This window comes from Leptinotarsa decemlineata, unplaced genomic scaffold (genome assembly GCF_025532065.1).
Source record: "Leptinotarsa decemlineata unplaced genomic scaffold, Ldec_3_MD MMD2_tig00000505_RagTag_RagTag, whole genome shotgun sequence".
Lineage (NCBI taxonomy): Eukaryota > Metazoa > Arthropoda > Insecta > Coleoptera > Chrysomelidae > Leptinotarsa > Leptinotarsa decemlineata.
In genome coordinates, this window is record NW_027412549.1 from 1,546,084 (window position 1) to 1,568,919 (window position 22,836).

Sequence of the window (22,836 nt, forward strand, 5' to 3'; positions counted from 1 at the left end):
CCCACAACTTACCTGAAAATAAATTAAATCTGAACCTCAGTAAACAATTGAAACTGTTTCTTTTCCCTAAAAAAAAAAAGATTTTACACAAATATTTTTCGTTTATTTTATTCACGACTGTTTGCCACTGTTTCGATGTGCTTTCTCTCTGCTATCGCTTGCCAAAAAAATGACTACTCATGCCTGTTGGGTAATTTTAATTGTACGTGGCCAGAGGCACCAAAAATTATGATCCAGGGCTCATTCAAATGTACTGTTAACAAGATATTTGAAATGTTTTTGGGGATTTTCATTAATAATGAATATTATGATTTTTAAAAACAAAATCGTTCCTTAAAAAAATTGTTGCTTAAAAATGCATGTGTTGATCAACAATTTTTCTGCTACTAAATATGAATGAATATCAAGAACGATTTTTTTTTCAAAATCATAATTTCTATTTTTAAAAACAAAATCGTTCCTTAAAAAAATTGTTGCTTAAAAATGCATGTGTTGATCAACAATTTTTCTGCTACTAAATATGAATGAATATCAAGGAACGATTTTTTTTTCAAAATCATAATTTCTATTTCCCTTAGATATTCTGAAAAAATACTTTTTTTTAATTCATATTTTCTTTATTTATTTAATAAACAATGTGTTTTCAACAACTTGATTTTTTCGATACATTTTTCAATATACTACAAAAAAAAACAAAAACAACCATCTGTCACTTTTGTGTAAACATTTTTTTCTCTATTTTTCACAATATCTATATCCTTCCATGCCCCGCTTTGAGTTTCGGAGTTTCCAGAAAACCCTGTTACGAATATACTTGTTTCTTCTATGAATATGTCTTTCATCCATCTGGAGTGAAAAGAAAATAAATAAGTGTCTGGAATGTCAGAAAAATCCAAATCATGAACTGTGAGGTAGGTATAATATTGAGGTTATTATGGCAGGTTTGTGAAGCAATACCTATATCCAAAACTTCGGTTATACACAGGAATATTAGGGGTTTCATCTCGGAATGAGAGATAGCTATAAACTTCTATATACCTTCATTTTGACACCCTCAAACGTACATTTTTATCAATAATTTATAAACTTTATACGGCGTTTTTTAATCGGGACTACAGGTTGACCCTCGAATGATACTCTGAATAGTTAAAACACTGCGCGCTCTGCCCTCTACCTCGAAAATGGTTCAAGATATAAAAAAAGTTTTATAGAAATATAATCCTTCTACAATATTTAGATTGAATACAGATAGCATGAAACCCATAGAAAACGAGATATTTGCAATAAATGTGTGAAAAATTGATTTTTTTATCTTTGATATTGGAATATCTGTAATCGCGGACATCCTACGATAAGTAGGTTTTTGAGACAAAATTTAGGGAGCCAAAATAAAGGTTTATACGATTTCATAGCTAACTATCTCCCATTCCGAGATATATGAACTCATTGACTAATATCCTGGACTAATATGCGTGTATATAGGAGGTAGGTATTTAACAGCTTTTTCAAATACAAACCTTTACAGTGCCGTCCACAGGTGGGGCAGATGAACAATATATTTCTGGGTGATAGAGTCAAAGGTGGCACATCCAAAGGTATTTTTTAACGTTTCATTATCTGTTTATTGACATTATGGGCCACTTACATATCAGAAGACATATACAATAAACTAACACTGGCCCAAACAATGTTACACGTACAAGCATTTTTCTCTGATTCCAACTTTACTCTTTGAAAAGAAATAAGAATGATCTTCAAGCTCCAAAGGAGAGTATCACTTCACATCAACAGATATAATACGTTTAGTAAAATTTTAATTCATGAACAAGCTACTTGCGTGAAGTTAGCGTCGGACGCCAGCGTCCAAATCTAGCGCCCGCCCCACTCCTGATTCCGATTTACACCCACACAACTAGTAGAATGTTGATTCATAAAGATCGCTTATTTGGCAACCAATATTTTTAACATGATTATTTCCTCTTAGAATCGACTTCAAACTTGAAAATATTAATATACTGCAGGCAGCTTTTATAATCTGTATTATAATGACGAGGAAACATTGACGTGAATGTGATAGATATAAAACACTTTTGGGTCACAACTGGTGAATTTATGACCAAGTGAAAAATTCATCAGAAGAATGATTCATTGACTGGGTAATTTTCAGAAAAAGTGTCATAGAAAAATGAACTCCCATCACTTGAGTGGAATAGTTCGCTTCCCAAACTGTGAATTGTCATCAATTATGTCCGAGTGAAAACTGTTATCAGAGAAATGATATTCTGAACACTGAATTTTCAGTCATTCAAAATAGTGGGGTCATAAAAAAAAATACCTCTTCCACATTAGATGTTTAATTTTTCCTTCTTAAACTGGCTTGTGTCCCCGAATACAACTCAATGAAAAATGTTAATGAAGAGATGGCATACTGGACTCTGAATTTCCAGCCCTCCAAAATACCGGGAACATAGAAAAAAACCACCCCTTCCATATAAGATGTTTAATTTTTTCCTTCTCAAACTGGCTTGTGTCCCCGAATACGACTAACTGGAAAATGTTGATGGAGATATGACGTACTGAACTCTGAATTTATTTTCAGCCCTCCAAAATACCGGGAACATAAAAAAAACCACCCCTTCCATTTAAAATGTTTAATTTTTTTCTTCTCAAACTGGCTTTTGTCCCCGAATACGATTAATTGAAAAATGTTGACGAAGATATGACGTACTGAACTCTGAATTTTCAGCCCTCCAAAATACCGGGAACATACAAAAAATCACCCCTTCCACATTAGACGTTTAACTTTTTCCTTCTCAAACTGGCTTGTGTCCCCGAATACGACTAACTGGAAAATGTTGATGGAGATATGACGTACTGAACTCTGAACTTTCAGCCCTCCAAAATACCGGAACATAGAAAAAGACCACCCCTTCCATATAAGATGTTTAATTTTTTCCTTCTCAACCTGGCTCGTGTCCCCGAATACGACTAACTGGAAAATGTTAATGAAGAGATGATATACTGAACTCCGAATTTTCAGTTCTCCAAAATGATGGTGTCTAGAAAAAAAATCTTACGTCAGAAGAATATTTTTTTTCCTGTAAACTAAAAACTTTGAAAAATTTTGGTGAAGTCATGATTTGAAAAGAATGAAAATATTTTTCACATATATTTTTTGCCTACATTATAAAAAATGTCACTATTTGGAATGGTTCAACAGTAAAATTATCAAGAATATTTTTTATTTTGTCATTTACGTGAGAACCGGAATATTGTGAGAAAAACTCAAGGGACATAATTGAAAGGCAATACAATTTTCTACATTTCAACAAAAAAAAACCAGTTTGGTATGTAGCGTAATTACTGAGTTATATGTATTTCAATGTAATCTCACTTCGACCGATCGCACCTTAGTAAATATTGTTTTAACGCGCAATGACAGTTCTGCTGCATGATTTTCTTTTATGCTCTTGACTAGTACCTATTTGGCGGCGACCAAGTTGAAATATTTAGGAGTACTAGTGAATTGATTTTATCTGTTTCACGCATTGGTTGTGAAAATATAAAGTCCCTTTGTCGTTTTAAATTAATGTTGAGTTGATTGATTTCATTGATTGGAAGCAAAAATATTGATCCTTCCCAACATCTGAAAATTAAAAGAACGGATTATTCAAAATGTACATTTCTAGAAGGCAAATTTCACATTAGTGAAAAAAAGTGGAATACAATAACTGTTGACGAGAAGTTGTCAAATAAATATTATCCTTTTTTCTTTCGAAATAATATAAAAAAAGTTCGTAAATAATAGTTGTTCAGTTGCATTCTACAGAGTAAAATATTTAAAAAACAACATAATACTCCTAGCCTACTGCCGAAATAATTATAGAAAATGTAAAACCTTCAAAATCTATATTTCCATTGATTCACGATATGGCAAAATGGTGCGGGTTTATTCCACGTCTCGCGATTACTGTGATCCTTACAAAATAACCGACCAAGTGAGAGGTGTGGAAAGAGACATAAAAAAAATGTGTTGATAAATATGAAACCTTCGAATATAAAAAAAAGCATTTTAAAAGCGGATAAATCTGCTATCAAGAGAGGCCACTTACAAGATATAAAATCGGAGGAGATGCTAAGAAAACTCCGCAGCCAGGCAAAAAATGCTTTGAAACGACATGTTTTTGTACAAAAAAGATCACCCTACATTCATACGACAAGTTTGTTCGCCACTAAATGTGAAAATATTCAGTACCGAACAGTTAGAAGTTGCGAAAACTTCTTCGGTGATGCTACAGGCGCAGTTGTTTGTAATACAGGAAAAGACGAAAAAGAGAATTCTTCATTACGCTGGTGTTCTTACTTTACCCGAAAGAAGACTTTCCCTGTAATGGAAATGATTTCGTGTGAACACGACACTCTGGCTATATTTGATTTATTTTATAAATTTAAAAAATTTTGCCAAGAACAGAAGTCGTGCCTGTATTTAAAATTTTCGTGAGTGACTTTAGTTTTGCAAGTTTGAACGCAGCATCTAAGGCATTTAATAATATAGATCTTGAAAAATATTTGCAGTATTGTTTTGAACATTTGCAAAAAAAAAGTCATATCTTCATCAACATTTTTCAGTTAGTCGTATTCGGGGACACAAGCCAGTTTGAGAAGGAAAAAATTAAACATCTTATATGGAAGGGGTGTTTTTTTTTCTATGTTCCTGGTATTTTGGAGGGCAGAAAATTCAGAGTTCAGTATATCATCTCTTCATTAACATTTTTCAGTTAGTCGTGTTCGGGGACACAAGCCAGTTTAAGTGGGAAAAAATTAAACATCTAATGTGGAAGGGGGTGGTTTTTGTATGTTCCCGGTATTTTGGAGGGCTGAAAGTTCAGAGTTCAGTATATTATATCTTCATTAACATTTTTCAGTTAGTCGTGTTCGGGGACACAAGCCAGTTTGAGAAGGAAAAAATTAAACATCTTATATGGAAGGGGTGGTTTTTTTCTATGTTCTGGTATTTTGAGGGCAGAAAATTCAGAGTTCAGTACGTCATATCTTCATTAACATTTTTCAGTTAGTCGTGTTCGGGGACACAAGCCAGTTTGAGGAGGAAAAAATTAAACATCTTATATGGAAGGGTGGTTTTTTTCTATGTTCCCGGTATTTTGGAGGGCTGAAAGTTCAGAGTTCAGTATATTATATCTTCATCAACATTTTTCAGTTAGTCGTATTCGGGGACAAAAGCCAGTTTGAGAAGGAAAAAAATTAAACGTCTAATGTGGAAGGGGTGATTTTTTGTATGTTCCCGGTATTTTGGAGGGCTGGAAATTCAGAGTCCAGTATGCCATCTCTTCATTAACATTTTTCATTGAGTCGTATTCGGGGACACAAGCCAGTTTAAGAAGGAAAAAATTAAACATCTAATGTGGAAGGGGTATTTTTTTTATGACCTCACTATTTTGAAGGACTGAAAACTCAGTGTTCAGTATATCATTTCTCTGATAACAGTTTTCACTCGGACATAATTGATGACAATTCACAGTTTGGGAAGCGGACTATTCCACTCAAGTGATGGGAGTTCATTTTTCTATGACACTTTTTGTGAAAATTACCCATTCAATGCATCATTCTTCTGATGAATTTTTCACTTGGTCATAAATTCCACCAGTTGTGACCCAAAAGTGTTTTATATCTATCACATTCACGTCAATGTTTCCTCGTCATTATAATACAGATTATAAAGAGCTGCATGCAGTATAATGATATTTTCAAGTTTGAAGTCGATTCTAAGAGGAAATAATCATGTTAAAATATTGGTTGCCAAATAAGCGATCTTTATGAATCAACATTCTACTAGTTGTGTGGTGTAAATCGGACTAAGGAGCGGGGCGGGCGCTAGATTGGACGCTGGAGTCCGACGCTAACTTCACGCAAGTGAACAAGCTGAAGAATGTATGTCCGCTTATTCTTTAGATTCACATAAAGGTAATCTGAAGCATGAACTACGAAAAGAATTAAAACTGTATGGAGGTACTTGTATAGTACCTAACACTTAGGCAAAATTTATGAATACGACAAGTTACTGACTAATTGGACTTTCCAGTTGATTGATTATATTACGCAGTAACTTTTCGGGTGAACTTTTCAGTTTGCCCTTTACCACACTTCAGCAGATTTTCTATTGATTTATCCAGATCGTGAAATGTTATAAACCCAAAAAAACAGCATGAAATAATGACAGCTAGATGTTAATTTGAGTTTTATCGCTGTTTGAAATAAGCATTTTATCGTTATAAAACTCTGTTTTGCTTGCCTAGCCAGACGGCGTAAGGCGTGGGCCACCGCCCACGGCCTCGCGGTGCAATAAGCCTCGCGCCTCATAGCCGAAAGCAATTGAAGAAAAAGTATGGGAAATCCATGGCATGAATTCTTTATGCCATGAGTTTTATTATAAATAATCCATCAGAAAATTCTCCACTCATCAGCGCACGATAGCATAAGAAAGAAAAATTCGTGAGTATATTTCTTTTTCTGAGAAATTTCTAATCTTTACACAGAGAAAAACGGTTCAGGTAAACGCGTACACTTGAGAATAATTTAATAACTATAGATGTATTCTTACATTTCAATATAATAACATCAAGTAAAAAAAAGTTTCTGTCATTGGGGTTTCTACAGTAGGTGAATTGAGTCCCTATTGAAAATGAAGTGTTCACCCATGTATTACTTGCTACTCAACAGTTTGTTCCCCAGTATTCAACAGTTTTGCCTAAACTAGCTTATTTACCATTAAACATCTGCATTCAGTGAAAAGAACAATAGTATGCTACCCTCAGTACCAATTTAATACATGTAAGTAAAAAAGTATTTATTTGACTTTTCCGGTGTCTACGGAATGGTTCGGAAAGGTACGTACGCGCGTGATGCGCGAACACCTTCAAATTTCAGTGTGGTTCAGGGTCAGTTGTGTTTGTGCCCTTCAGTGGAGTGAGTGTTGAATGTTGCATGAGGTTGCAGTTCCAAATTATTGTTTGTGAGTTCAAAGGTGAATATTATGGAATTCCTCGAAACATTAGAGCAATGGGGCCTCTCAAGTTTCTCCCAGAAATTCATTGGTAGGTAATATATGTTAGGTGATACATCTTGTTTGTCATTTTATCCAATAAAATTAAGGACAAATGAATCTCATTTTGTTGTGACGATCATAGTTTATAGGTTGATATTTCGTTAAATATATCAAATACCATCGTAAAATGCGTATGTTGGTATAAATATTTTTTAGTTTCGTGTGGAATTATATACGTAGTGTCCTATTTTCATAAACTGAATTCAACCTGCCGATACTTCTACTTTTCATATTCTACAAAAATATCAGTTTTCTGTACGATTCTCACTAAAAATCGGTTTACAAATCCGCTGCACGTGTTTCACTTTGTGATATCTTCCTCAAACAGGATAAAGATAAATGGATCTATTCGGCTTGAGGAAGGTAGTTAGGTATTACGGGCCTGGAAAAAGTGCGTCGCTCTCGGGTGAAAATTTTACCGGGAATATCATGAACATATTCAATATCATGTTAGCAGCACAAAGCACTTTGTGGTTAGCGGGAAGCTGCTGTCTGCAGTATAACATAAACACATGCATGAATCGCCATCGCTTCTGTTTATAATTTTAATCGTAGAATATCACTGCTGGCATTAGCCAACATAAAGCGAATATAGGTACATTCGTCTGTCGGCGTACATCCTGGCTTCGATGCTTTTCACGCCGTGTATAAAATAATTCAGCTTTTGGCTCCTTCGAAATTATCAGAATCATTCATGACTTTTTGAATATCAATAATAGCGGTTTTAATCGGTAAAATATTTTAAGACAACTTCACAAAATCCGAAAATAATTTTGATCCTTGCACTGAGTAGCTGAATATAAAACTCAAAACTTTGTGCTTCTTTTTTTTTGAAAGTTGCAGTGAGTAAAGGAAAGGGACGAAGATCAGAACACATATATTTCAATACTAAGCTGACTTACACTACATTCCTTCTCTGTCCGTTTTTTTTTCATGTTTTCGCCAAAAAAACTTGTTTTTTGTTTTTTGCAAAAATTCGAAATTTTCAACGTTTTGAACTCATTACAATTAGTAAGCCTGGAAGCTGGTCAGCTCAACCTGATGATTTTTTTTTGTTAAAGTCGGGTTTTTTACGGGAAAAATTATTGTCGTAGGTGGGATCAGCTTTAAGGTGAACTTTATCTATGTTCAATACCTATCAAAGTACCTATTTTTCAGATGAAGGCATAACAGATGCCAGTTTTGGGTTGTTGGATGAAAACACAATAAATCAGCTCGTGGATAAGGCTGGCCCTCGCTTGATTTTCAAAAAAAAAATATGCTGAATTTTCCAAAAAAACTGAAGAAGAACGTATTTTTGGAAACACTTTTGATGCTGCCTCGAATTTATCAGCTGATGAACAGGTGAAATAATTTTGCTGTTGTGCATATCTTGTCAGTATATTATGATAAATTTGAAATGTTTTTATTTGTGTGACAAATTTCGTTATTTTTTTGAGAATGTTTATATTCGTTTCGCAGTTTGAGAATAAATGAGTGGTGAGAAAACTTAGTATTTTTTTTGGTGAACTTAGCAAAGCACTGATTTGGTAGATTTTGTAGGCGATTCTTCTGTAATTATGAAAAAACCAATATTTCGGTTGAAAAATAAATTGGGGATCTCTTATATTAATGGAAATGATTTGTATTAAAGTTTTATAACGAAGTTCAGTTACTACGGTATCAAACTGAAAGGCCCTTGTCAAGATGTGTGTTTTGGCATCTTGGAAACGCGTGTCGAGTGTAGTTATATTCAGTTTGATTTTTCTTCAACTGAGCTATGTTATGAAAAAAAACATTCAACATAGTCGGGGGGCATACTTGAAGACTGGCGGTAAATCAAATCATCTTTGGAACATTTTATTCAGGTCTGTCTCAACTATCCAGCAGTTTTCTGGCTACAACTACTCCTCTGGTTAGCATTATAACCGACCGGTGCCAGTGCAAGAAAATCTTGCATTTGTTTTTGGCGATACAAATGCCGAAATTGATTTTCAGTTATTGGGACGGGTACACTTGCAGACTTGCCATCAATAAAAATCAAATACTTTTCATAGTATCAAACCTCGAAAAAAGGTGAAGTGATCAACAAGAAGTCATTGCGCCATCTGCCAATGGACGAGGTATCCCAAAAGCAAACCGAATTCGCCCATTCCTCGTAGACCGAAAATTTTCAGCTCTGTTCGAGGTTTGATACTATATGAAAGTTATTCCATTTTTAATTATGGGAAGTCATTGATGATGGCAATATTTTGTACTGACGAGAGGCCAAATAGCTTGAATCCGGTCTGCAAGTGTGGCCGTCCCAATTATTGAAAATCAATTCAGGCATTTGTATCGCCAAAAGCGAATTCAGGATTTTCTTCTGAAGAAACCTACATTGGCATGCACCGGTCGGATATAATGCAACGCCCTTCTTGGTATTAGCCAAGGACGTAGTTGTTTTTTTTATAAGTCGATATATAGAAACTAGCGAATTATCCACCGATAGTAATTAAAATGAGATCCTCTGACAGGTGGAACACATTTTTGGTACAATCTCAAATTATTCTGTAGCAGTCAGAATTTATGCTATGACAATAAACCTGTTCAATCAAGGTAGTGAAAATGTGTACAGAAGCAGTATGAAATGTCTAATGAATGTGAGATTTAATTTTGCTGTGAGTGCTGTATGCTGTACAACGTCGGTCAAACTGTTTGATAGGGGTAAGTGAAATATTGATTACATATTCTGGAAAAGTCTTAGGGATAATAGAACAGTTCTTTTCACGGAGATGAATGTAGCACAGTCGTTATTAAACTGTTTATTAGAAGTTCTGTGTTGATGTATTACTACGGAGGAAATAGTTTTTCTCGTTATTAAATGATTTAATAATAGTTGCTAGACTCGGCTTGTCAATATTTTAATAGCCGTTAGTAAACTAATGAACTGGGTGTCTGCTATAGGTAGACAGGTTCAGAAAAAATATTTCATTCACGGTTATTCAACTGTTTATTTGTCCCATATAGTATACAAGTTTTCACTTGGAGCTATTCAAATCTTAATAATCATTATCGATTTCTTTTCTCGGTGTATCGTTTCTGATCATTCATTTTTATTTAGTCTGGCAACATTACTTGGCGTTAAGCTGCTATCTCGGGGAATACCGGTTAGAGACCTTGGGACTTCCCCTTACTAGAAAGCCATTCAAAGTATCGCATGCAGACTCAGTCTCGCTTCATGTTTCAATATTATAATTTCTGAAAGTATTTGATATAATAAATAATAGTGTTACATAGTTTTGAAACGATAACACATGTTTAATGAGTAGAAACTCGAACTGTATCGTTTAGAAAAATAAAAAACCTGTTTTCATTTTATTTATCAAGAATAAGGTGAGAAGTTCAAATTGAAAGGGTATATTTTCAGGAGAGATAACTTTTTCTGTATCAAGATGGAGACTTAAAAAGCCAAAACCTTTATCTTTCCCAAAAAGGTAATAAGTATTTATTATACTTACACTCAAATACAGGGTGTTAATTAAGTATGTACCATAAATTCAACAGACGATTCTTTAAGTAATTTCAAGACGAAATGTTCACATAAACATGGGTCCGCAAATCCTTCGTTCTCAAGATACAGGGTATTGAAATAAAAAAAAAAGTTATTCGTAAATATCTTAAATATCCTTCACCTAATTTTGTAGTAATTTGGCAATGGTATGTATAATTTAGCCCGAACGTGATTCAATTTATTAAGTCCAGTGGCGTCTCTAGCGGGACTTGAAGGAATATTTTTGACTTAAAAATTTACGCCACTGACTTTTGTGCGATTTTTATTATTTCTTCGAATTGAGCAATTAGAAATACAACTTTTTTGTCTCTTAAAATTTTTTCGTATCTTACTTAGTTTTTAAGAAAAAAAAGTCGACCCAATTGCATATCCCTGGACCTCATAAGGAATAATATGGGGAATTAAATGTTTCTTTTGGAAATTATTATTTTTACAATTTTCCATTACTAATTATGTAACAATAACAACAAATATTAAATAACATTAACATCTAGACTAACGAATTTCACTAAATTAAGTGTTGGAATGGCCTCCTTCGGGTTCAACACAACCGTCTAGCCGTCGCATCATTGAATTTCGCACTCTTCTGAAAATACCATAAATAATAATCAAGGGTTGCCTTAGAAAACGATTGCAGCATTCAATAAACAATTGACAGTTGTTGTCAACTTTATAAGCTTTTAATTTATAATTGTTATGAAAAGTGTGTTTAGTGGTTATTTTTCGGAGCATTTTTGTAAAACATGGTTCAATTTACTAACAGTGAAATGGCAGATATGCATTTATGTTATGGAATGGCTCACGGAAACTCGAATGCTGCAAGACGCATTTATACCATGAAAGATTTCCTCAGCGTGTAGTGCCTAATAGAAGAACTTTTGTAGGTCTCCATGCACGACTTTCTGAAACAGGCAGCTTTAAAAGATCGACGGTTGTCATTGGGAGGCCTGCAACGGTACGAACAGTTCAAATTGAAGAAGCTGTTTTGAATGAAATTGAAGTAAATCCTCATACCAGTACTTGGAAAATAGCTGAAGAACTGTGGCAGATTTTGAGAGCCAAGCAGCTATATCCCCATCACATGCATGCAACGTGTACGTTCTATTGCCCAATGATTTGTCTATAAGACTAGCTTTTTCTAATTGGTTACTCGGTAAAATAAGAAGAAATCCAGGTTTCCTTAGACGAATATTGTTCACAGATGAAGCAATTCAATTATTAACTTCCACAACAATCACATTTGGGCCGAAAACAATCCACAAGGCTTGATAGAAAATAATTTTCAATAACAGTTTTTTTTTTAATATTTGGGTTGGAATTGTCGGTGACCATCTCATTGGGCCTCACTTCCTTCCACCTAGACTTAATGGAGAAGAATACCGAAAGTTTTTAGAATTTGTTTTACCTGGACTTTTAGAAGAAATTCCAGTCAAGGAAATATTCCGTATGTGGTACGTGCACGATGGTGCTCCACTACACTTTAGTGTAGTGGCACAGCAATTTTTGGATGAAAATTACCATAATCGCTGGATTTGGAGAGCAGGCCCATACACATGGCCACCTCGCTCGCCCGAAATAAATCCCTTAGATTATTTTCTCTGGGGACACCTTAAAGCGTTGATATACAAAACTGCTATTCAAAGTGAACAGGATTTACGGAATAAAATCATTAATCCATGTGACATAAAAAATACGTCAGGTATTTTCAGAAGAGTGCGAAATTCAATGATGCGACGGCTAGACGGTTGTATTGAACCCAAAGGAGGCCATTTCCAACACTTAATTTAGTGCAATTCGTTAGTCTAGATGTTAATGTTATTTAATATTTGTTGTTATTGTTACATAATTAGTAATGAAAAATTGTAAAAATAATAATTTCCAAAAGAAACATTCAATTCCCCATATTATTCCTTGTGAGGTCCAGGGATATGCAATAAGGTCGACTTTTTTTTCTTAAAAACTAAGCAAGATACGAAAAAAAATTAAGAGACAAAAAAGTTGTATTTCTAATTGCTTAATCCAAAGAAATAATGAAAATGGCACAAAAGTCAGTGTCTTGAGAACGAAGGATTTGCGGACCCATGTTTATATGAACATTTCGTCTTAAAATTACCTAAAGAATCGTCTGTTGAATTTATGGTACATACTTAATCAATACCCTGTAAGTTACTGTTTTCTTTATTGAATATTACATGATTGAAAATTATGTTTATTATTTGATTCATACCGTAGATTTATTGCGCTACAATCCACATTTTTTTCATTATGCGTGTTAATATTGTACGAGTATTAAACATTTTATGTTAGTAAAATGCTGAAATAGGTAATATACAAAGTAATGTTATTATTATCTTGTTTACAGCTTACGGATGCACTATTGTTGCATTCTTCATAATTCAATAATCATGTCGGGCTTAGGCACTGAGAGAGATAAAAATAAAGGGAGAAAATAGGAATCTGGTTCAGCAAAAAGAAAAAGAAAATTTTGTTTTCTTCAATTAGAGTAAAAATTCAAAAAATAATTGCATAATAATTCATCACATTAATTCTACCGAAAGCCTTGATGATCTAAATTGTATATTAAAGTTAGGATAAGACTTAGAAATATCATCTGCAATATTTATAAGTGATACAAGTTAATTTCCTCAATTTCCAAAAAATTAAATATATAAATATCATTTTACGTGAAAATTTGCATAATTGAATTTGCACTGCAGATTCCTTATCATAATGTTATCGCATTACAAAATTTTTGGAAAAGGAGACTCATATATTATTTGACATAGGTATATCTTTTTCCGATGTTGAATTAATGGGCAATCTAAAAAAATGTGGCATCATAATAGTACAGGAGCCGGTAAGAGATTGACTTACAGCCATCTGATAACCATATGAGACATATTTTTTGAAATGTTAATATTTAATAAACACGCCTATGTTAGCTTGTCTATCGCAAATCTTTCCTGATTTTTTTTATTAATAATTTTAACAATTTGTTCTTTATCACCTTTACTCTGCTGATAACCAACTCAATTCAATGTCTAGGTAGGCTTGCCTAGTTATTTCCGGTCATGGCTACCTGGTAAGCAGCTCTGAATAGGTTAATCAATATAGGTAACAACACCCATACCAATCGAAAACGGTATCAAAATAAAGATTATTTATTAACAAAAATAATGGTATAGGCTTGCCTGCAAAAAATCGGCCATAGAATAGTATTGCCACGCGCTAAACTTCAAAGTTTTAAAATCGGAACAATTAAATACGTGCGAGAGAGAGAGAGAGAGAGAGGGTTAGAGCGTGCGATAGAAGAAGATACAACTCAACGAGACGTGTCTGCGGGATGCACCCGAGTGCGCATGCTCTTTCACGTGCGATTAAGCCCAACATAAACTTTTATTTACTTATTGTTGAAAACCATTTTGAGACAACACGTGTTTCATCTTATTGTTGATTGTGCTGTAAAAACATGAGTAAGAAGTGCTTTTTATACGATTCAAAACTTTCGTTAATGCTTTTGACGATCAGTTTTTTGGAGTTTGTTCTCTAAAATTGGCGTAAAAAAAACGGAACTTCAAGTATGGAGGTATTGAGGTTATCACTCCACGTGTTCAATAAAGTTACTTAGACAATTTGATAATTTCGTCACAAATCATGAAGTAAGTAAGAATATTTGTAGAAATCAATGAACAACTTTTGTGTGGAAATGTTTTTTCGTAAAAAAATGTATACGAAGAACAAATACTGGTATCTAAAGTTCTAAATATTTTAGTTTTTAATTATAAATGTCTTTTAATTATAATTACGTTAATTATTGCAAATTTTAAAAAAGTATTTATTTGTAAATGTCATTTTCGTAAAAGATATGATAATTATTTAATGAAATGAATATTAATTGAAATTTTAATTATATAACAATATATTTTTAAAACATCAATAAATTATACGATATAGAACTGACCGATACTTGAGGAAAATCCGTTATAACATATTCAGAAAACACACTTTAACGTCAGATCTTCAGTCAGAGTTTCCGAAACCGCGACACGTGTTTAACTATAACAAAACACGTGTCCCGTTTTTTAAACTTTCAAGGGAAAATCTCACATTAAAGTGTGAGATTGTGACGCCCGAAGATGCTATCGTTTTGCGAAACACGTGTCGCGGTTTTGTGGACTCTCAAGGGGAAATCTAACATTTGAGTGTGTTTTTTGAATACGTAATCAATAAATCATATTTTTAATGTCTAAAATTTGATTCTTCTTCTGAATCCAACGTTTTAAATGAAATATTCAGATGCTTCCAGCAACCTCAACAACTGGACATTCTGGCGAACCTGCACATGGAAAGATAACAGCTCCTGAAGATGGATGAAAATGACAGAAAATCTCTCAATTTCTGAGGATTCGAACGAGGTGATTATTTTTTTATGTTAAACAACTGTTTTGAATATTTCAGTAAAATAATACTGGTTTGAAAAGGGTGATGAATATTTATTGCATTCTTGTACATCTTTAAAAATTCATAGAAAATAAGAAAATTTTGTATTTCTTTCAGATCTCGCCACCCTCAACACTAACATCTGTGTATTTTGCAACAGTAAACAAAGCAGGTCAGGAAAAAAATTTCAATATGACTGTTTCACAGAGTAATTAGCTCGTAGAAAAAATGTAAAAAATATCAACTGCTATAAATGATCGTGAGGTTCTTTCACAACTTCAACATCAACGCATTGCTTAGCATAAGCCCTGTTATGCTTCTTCCTCACCAAAGAAAAATACAATATTGATGGTCATTCCAATTCTACACTGATAAAAATGCTTCCGCCGATACAAGTGTCAATTTGATCACCGCCCAAGTTAGCGAGAAATTACTTTTGCTTGTGATCTCACATTCCAGACAGAATATTAGATACCTTGTAATTCAACCACGATAAGAAATATGAAATTTCTCATTTTGAGTGTACCTTTGCGATGAAATAAAACTTAATAGGTTAAATTTGCGATATAAATATCCATCGTGATATTACACTCTATAATAATTTTACAATGGAATTTTACACTTCACCTTGATTTTACAGCGGGATTTCACACTCAAACATAATTTAACATTGCAATTTTTCATTTAAAGGTTATCTTAACTTCAGATATTCCGTTGTAAGTAAGATTGTTGAATTTAATCGAGTAACTTTTATATATTTCAGAGTCCATTTCTATCTCGCAACTTTGGTAAATACCTTGAAATGAAACTGTACAAAATAGACAATTTTAATTTTTTTTATATCCAATAAAATATTGTAAAATAAAAATATGAACTCTTGATATCAACATTTCTTCCTTACCATATTTCATCCTCAAACATTGGTGGTGTTATCCTGTAAGAGAAATGAAAGATCATCATATAAACAATAAGTTCGAAAATCTGAAAAAAATTCTTTTCGATACATTCCATAATTCTAGTTCGTATTAACTCAAAAAATTGAACAATGAGTGCGAACACTGTATACTTTCCGTCAGTGAAAAATTGAAAAAATACACGAACACGGCAGACAAAATTTTTGCAAAATGATATTTTTCCGTACTGATAATTTCCTTCAAACTTTTAAGCAATCTTGGGAATAGGTATCTCTTAAAAAAAAAGTTGAATTCGCTTCCAGGACCCCAGTTTACTACTCTTCTCTAAAAAATCTCTCAAAATCCTATTTTTCGTGAATGACAATCCTCAGAAGTCTAAACTTGTGCGAGCTAAGAATCAACTGGGTAAAAGTGCGAATCCTGGCACGAGGTAGACGATGAAGTTCTTTTTAATTCGAATTGGGAAAGATACATTCGAAAAAAAATGTCCCCCACAGAACTCTATACAGGCAATTTTCATTTCACAATACCTACTGACGGTTCTACTCTTTGGAGTAATTCAATCATCAATACAGAAATGAATACTAATGCAAAATGTTTATTTCCCATCGGTATTTATTTTTAAAATGTATCATTTATACGGCAGCACTGATTGTTTGTTAGGTATCCAAAAAGGAATAACCCATAATCTTTTGTATTTGGTTAGATTATGAGGATGACAATGAAAGTGCCATATAGAACAGAAAGGAGCTTATTTATGGAAAATAATCACAACTATAACTCCATTTCACTGAACAACCGGAATAGCATAATTTCAAAGACATATACAGGGTGTCCCTGGACTTCCTCTTTTCCTCTCGGGAATGTATAGATGGGGTCAAAATATCACCAGTACTTCATATAACTTTTTTTCCTAAAAGTCTTCGTAACCAAGTTACGGGCCCTCGAAGTTACAAAATGAAAAATGTTTTTCTTTGATAACTTTTCAAGTGAATATTCAAAATCATCCAAATTTTGGTAATTGACTAAACAAATGAATTCCGTCGATGAGCTTTCATGCAGGAGTCAGTTGTTTTGCTACAAAGTCAGGAACGGACTACCCCGATGGTCCACACCCCAAAACTTTGAAATGACAGATATTTTTCAATATTTTTCAACAAAATAAGGTTACTTGGACAATTTTATGAATAAAAGTACTCGTGTGGAAAGTCGATCGGAGCAACGAGTCTTCATAAAAATGTAGTTCTACTCGACGACATCAAACCCGCTCGTCCACCATTATTTGAAATGAATAATTATCAAAGCAGAAATAATAATGATAACGTTAATTCAACAACATTTATAACAGGAATAATACAAAGTATGCTAAAATGAAGTCGTAAACAAAAAGTACAGTACCTATATGGAAGTTTAAGTCACAATTGTGATAGCAGATATTTTTTCAAAAGAAATATCAAGTTCTGTAGATTCGTGGTGTTTTTAAACTAACAAGCTATTCTACTATGAAATATCGAATTCATTCCATATTTTGTATGTACATAATACGTGTGGAATAATCACGTTTCGTGTTGATCAGTTATCTGAATCTCATGAAACTCAACATTCGAATGTTTCAAATTCTTCTTCACAGCTAAACTGTTGAGGAGTTTCACTGATAATTATAATTTTATGGGAGAAATTCTTTAACACGAATCTAAATTTAGCTGAAAAAACGCACATCGGAAAAAATATTTACTATACTAATACAAAGCAAACGAATGAACTACAAAAACGGCTGCACATGATCAGGTGAAAAATATCCAGGGAATAATTATGTTCCATTTCTTTCACAGATGTTGACAAAAAAAACTTTTAGAAAGTTTTGATAAAAAATGAGAAACTGGAATGCGATTTTGTTTTGTTGAGTGGTGCGTTGTCATATGACTATCATTGTATTGTCAATATTCTATAGGATATTTTGAATTTTTTTGATATGGCCGAATAGTTTACATTCAATGAATATGCAGATATGCATGTATTTTATTCGACGACGAGCATTTTGTAATGCTGCAGAAGCTCGTCGTCTGTATTCCGAGCATTTTCCCAATCGAACGGTACCGTCAAGAGAAACATTCGAGCGTGTCGATCGCAGCTTGAGGGAGACAGGTATGTAATAATTGATAATTAATTTGAGCACGTTGTTTTATTTCGATATTATTGTAGGTACAGTTTTGCCAAAACGAGGTGGTGAGGGCGCTCCTAGGACTGAACGTGCCGTTGTATTGGAGGAAAATATTTTGGAAGCCGTCGCTGATGATCCTTCAATGAGCATCAGAAATCTATCAGAACAGTTCCATACATCCAAGTCCACTATTCATAGAATAATTAGGGAACAACTGCTCCACCCATTTCACATCCAGAAGGTACATGCCATGACACCTCAAGATTTTCCAGCACGACTGGAATATGCCAATTGGTTCATGGATAGGCAAAGAGAGGATATGACTTTTATTAATCGAGTTTTATTCACTGATGAAGCAGGTTTCAGTAGAGATGGAGTTATCAACTCTCATAATCTCCATATATGGGCCGAAGAAAATCCCCATGGGATATTGCAAACCAAACACCAACGGAAATTCAACGTGAATGTTTGGGCTGGTATCATAGGAAACCATCTTATAGGACCATTCGTTCTACAGGACCGATTGAATGGAGAACGTTATTTGGAGTTCATTCAGAACGATTTGAATGGACTTTTGGAACATGTTCCATTGCAAACCCGAAGAGATATATGGTTTATGCATGATGGCGCTCCTCCTCATTTTAGTTTGATTGTGCGTGACCATCTGAACCATATTTTCCACAATAGATGGATTGGTAGAGGTGGGCCATATTCATGGCCATCGCGGTCTCCGGATTTAAATCCATTGGATATCTTTCTGTGGGGGCATCTAAAAAGCCTTGTTTACGCTACACCTATTCACACAAGAGATGCATTGTTGAATAGAATAACATTACATTGTGAAGCCATACGAAACGACCCTGGAATGCTATTTCAAGTACAGAGAGGGTGTCTTCGCAGACTAAGAAAATGTATATAGAGAGAAGGTGGTCATATCGAGCAGTTTCTGTAGCGGATTTTTCATTTCTGTTTGCTCTTGAGGCTCTTGAGTTTCGTTAGTTAAACGTATTTGCATTATAAAAATTCGTTATGAACATTTTACCTATCATTTCCATTTTCCTTAAAAACTAATATTTTCGAATAATGGTAGACATCTCAGGATAAATGTTGTTGAATTAACGTTATCATTATTATTTCTGCTTTGATAATTATTCATTTCAAATAATGGTGGACGAGCGGGTTTGATGTCGTCGAGTGAAACTACATTTTTATCAAGACTCGTTGCTCCGATCGACTTTCCACACGAGTACTTTTATTCATAAAATTGTCCAAGTAACCTTAATTTGTTGAAAAATATTGAAAAATATCTGTCATTTCAAAGTTTTGGGGTGTGGACCATCGGGGGTAGTCCGTTCCTGGCTTTGTAGCAAAACAACTGACTCCTGCATGAAAGCTCATCGAAGGAATTCATTTGTTTAGTCAATTACCAAAATTTGGATGATTTTGAATATTCACTTGAAAAGTAATCAAAGAAAAACATTTTTCATTTTGTAACTTCGAGGGCCCGTTACTTGGTAACGAAGGATTTTAGGAAAAAAAGTTATATGAAGTACTGGTGATATTTTGACCCTATCTATACATTCCCGAGAGGAAAAGAGGAAGTCCAGGGACACCCTGTATACACATACATCTAAATATACGTTATAAAAACACTTTGTGTGTCTCGCCGTTATCATCAAATACCTATATCTGCTTGAAATATATTCCCAAATATCTTGGAGCTATATTATGATTATTATTAAACTATTATCACAACAGTATTTCAAAATGTCTTCTGTAATTATTCAAAAATTTATTGATACATTATGTACCGATTAGGTACACGATACAAATAAAATAATTTATGTTGTGAGGTAAGGATATACATATGATCAAAAAAATATACTAAAGTTCATAATAAGAATACTCTATGAATTGAATTTTCCTTCGGCAACTTATCGAAATATCACAAGAAATATACTCACCTTCTTCGCATATTTTACACAAACACCCAGACATATTTTGATATACACGTCGAACATTCAACTGCTTGTCTCTGTATAAGAACTAACAGAAAAAGAAAAAGGTCCCCCACAAGCGTAATTGTACTTTCTGTCGCCGGGAATATTCATCATCCAGTTGGAAATTATTTTTCCGTGAAATAAAACGTTTCGAGTTCAAACTTATATTAAATGAATATTCAAATCTCAATGAAAAGTAAATTGCTTATTAAAACTAAACGTCCTAAAAATTCATTTCAGAGTATTTCTTCAATATACCTATCTAACTAAAGTAATTTTCATCTTCCATAATGAACATTTCAATGTAAATTTCAATTATTTTTTCCAGTGGTTGGCAAATTTACAGAAACCTTCATAATAAGCAAGCTTTTGAAACTACAGGAAATTTTCTAATGAAATAATAGAAAATAATCGAGTGATATACTTCAGCAGTGACGGTGTAGGGACTAAATTTAATGTGGACAAAGTGCATTTCGCGGGGCCTTCAGATGGTACAAAAAAAGGGTTTGTAACATTAAAAATAATTCGACAATAAACAATTTTTGATTCATTGAGAGACAATTGCCAAAATGTTTACTTTTGTACTTTTTTGGAATATTGAAAAATAAAATTTAAAATAAAAAAAACGAATGTCTAGGTCGTCGTATTAAAACCCCAGTCAAAGTCTCAGACACTGCATTATTTATTCATTGAAACCTTTATAATGAGTCCAATACGCCACGTTGCCAAAGTCTTCTGCAGCATCAAGTCAAAGTAAAAATGTTACTGTACATACTCTTGAAAATATCGAATTCTTGTTCCGATCAATGTTTTCGTTTCAAAACTATGTAAAACTAAAAACTATCATTTATTCTCACATCAAATACTTTTATAAATTTTAATATAGGAACATGAAGCGAGACTGCATCTGCATGCGATATTTTGATTGGCTTTCTAGTAGATTAGGTCAGGTCCAAAGTGAGTGGGTCTATTCGACCATCCACCGTAACCCGTAAGCGTTTATTGTGGCTCACACCTATTCTCACTCGACCAAATAAACCCAGCTTCTTAACGAAGCCGATTAGTTTGTATGGTGAGTGGTCTTTCAGATTAGATGGTAAGAGTACGGCTCTGTCATACTCTGAAACCCTGATTCGGTCCCCAGCGGGGCAGACACAAATTATATGCTCTGCTGTTTCGTAATTTTTCAAACAGAGGCGACACACACTATCTTCCGACAGTCCGAGTCTCTGCATATGATGATTCAATTGACAGTAACCTGTAAGAAAGCCTGTTAGACACCGTAGTTCATCCCTAGTGTAGTCCAACAACTGTTTGGTGTCAAGCTTCGAAGGGTGAATAAACGCCTTGGAGTGAGCCAATCCTGGAAGATTCTGCCAGAATTCCATAAATCTTCTTGCCATCCAGGTGGCTTACTAGTAAGGGGAAGTCCCGAGGTCTCTGACAGGAGATTCCCCACGATAACAGCTTAACGCCAAGTAATGTTGCCGGAGTAAATGAAAACGAATGATCAGAAACGACCAATATGTGAAAAGAAAGTAGCAGTTTGAAAGTAAAAGAAATATATTCACGAATTTTTCATCCATATACTTTCATGCGCCGATGAATGGAATATCTTTGGGTTGATGATTTTCTAATGTATTAATCATAAAAAAAATCATGGCGTGTACTTTTGGATTCTACACACTTTTTTTAACTTTATTTTCGGCTTTGAGGTGCGAGGCCCTTTGCACCGCAAGGCCGTGGGTGGTGGCCCACACCGCCCACGCCTTACGCCGCCTCTGTACTTCAGTCAATTGTTTTTAAGATACCAAGCTCTGTTGTTAGAATTTGTGAAGAGGACAATCGATCTCGTTGACATTGAAGATTACGGGACTGAAATGTTGGAAAAAAGTTATTTAAAAAATATGTTGAACCATTTCAACCAGTTCAACCATGAAGCATCCATCAAACCGCGTAATCAAAAAATAGTGTACAAAACTGACATCGACGTTTCACTAATGGCTAATAGAAAAAAAATTGGAGAAAATAAATGAAGAAAAGTTTGATGACGTATGTTTTCAGTTGAGAAAATGTATCAAAAAAATTGATCATAAACCGGTGTCTATAAACGTATAACAGCTGAAAACGTGATTCACGGGGAATGTAAAATCCTCTAGTTTTTGTTTGATTCAATGTCTAATGTCATCATACGACCAAACTTTTCTGATCAAAATTCAACTCAGGCTACCACACAAGTAGCTACCTAACATCCATTTGCAGTGACATAATTTACGCTATTACAAAGAGGACATGTAAACCAGCAAAAACTTATAACTCTTGATGATATTCTGCAAGTAGAATCTGGTGATTCAAATATTGAGTAATGATTATTAATTTCATAAATTAATTTCTCTGAGTATTATAAGGTTGTATCTAAAGTTTTGTCCGTTTTAATGTCATGTGTTTTTATAACTACATATTGTAATATATTCAGAAAATGTTATTCATTCTGTATTAGATTAGTGAAAGTATTTGTCTATCTTAGTAGTATCTGTCACCGAAATGTTGTCTAAACAATATGTCGTTAATGAGATGATTTCAATTTTTACTGCTTTCATTCCTATAATAAAGTTATTATAGCGGTCTTTCTGGTTATTATACATATCTCAATAAATATTTATTTC

The 22,836-nt window shown here is 33.8% G+C and overlaps 2 long non-coding RNA genes across 2 annotated transcripts; one reads left to right on the forward strand and one right to left on the reverse strand.

Annotated features, from left to right (window-relative positions):
* Positions 1–616: 616 nt before the first annotated feature.
* Positions 617–20,285, reverse strand: LOC141481722 (uncharacterized). The gene is made up of 3 exons (XR_012465127.1): positions 20,135–20,285; positions 15,997–16,029; positions 617–846 (listed from the first exon to the last, which is right to left on the reverse strand). It is a non-coding gene; the product is annotated as an uncharacterized lncRNA (long non-coding RNA).
* On the forward strand, positions 13,709–15,976 carry LOC141481721 (uncharacterized). The gene is made up of 3 exons (XR_012465126.1): positions 13,709–14,135; positions 14,952–15,070; positions 15,213–15,976. It is a non-coding gene; the product is annotated as an uncharacterized lncRNA (long non-coding RNA).
* Positions 20,286–22,836: the final 2,551 nt, after the last annotated feature.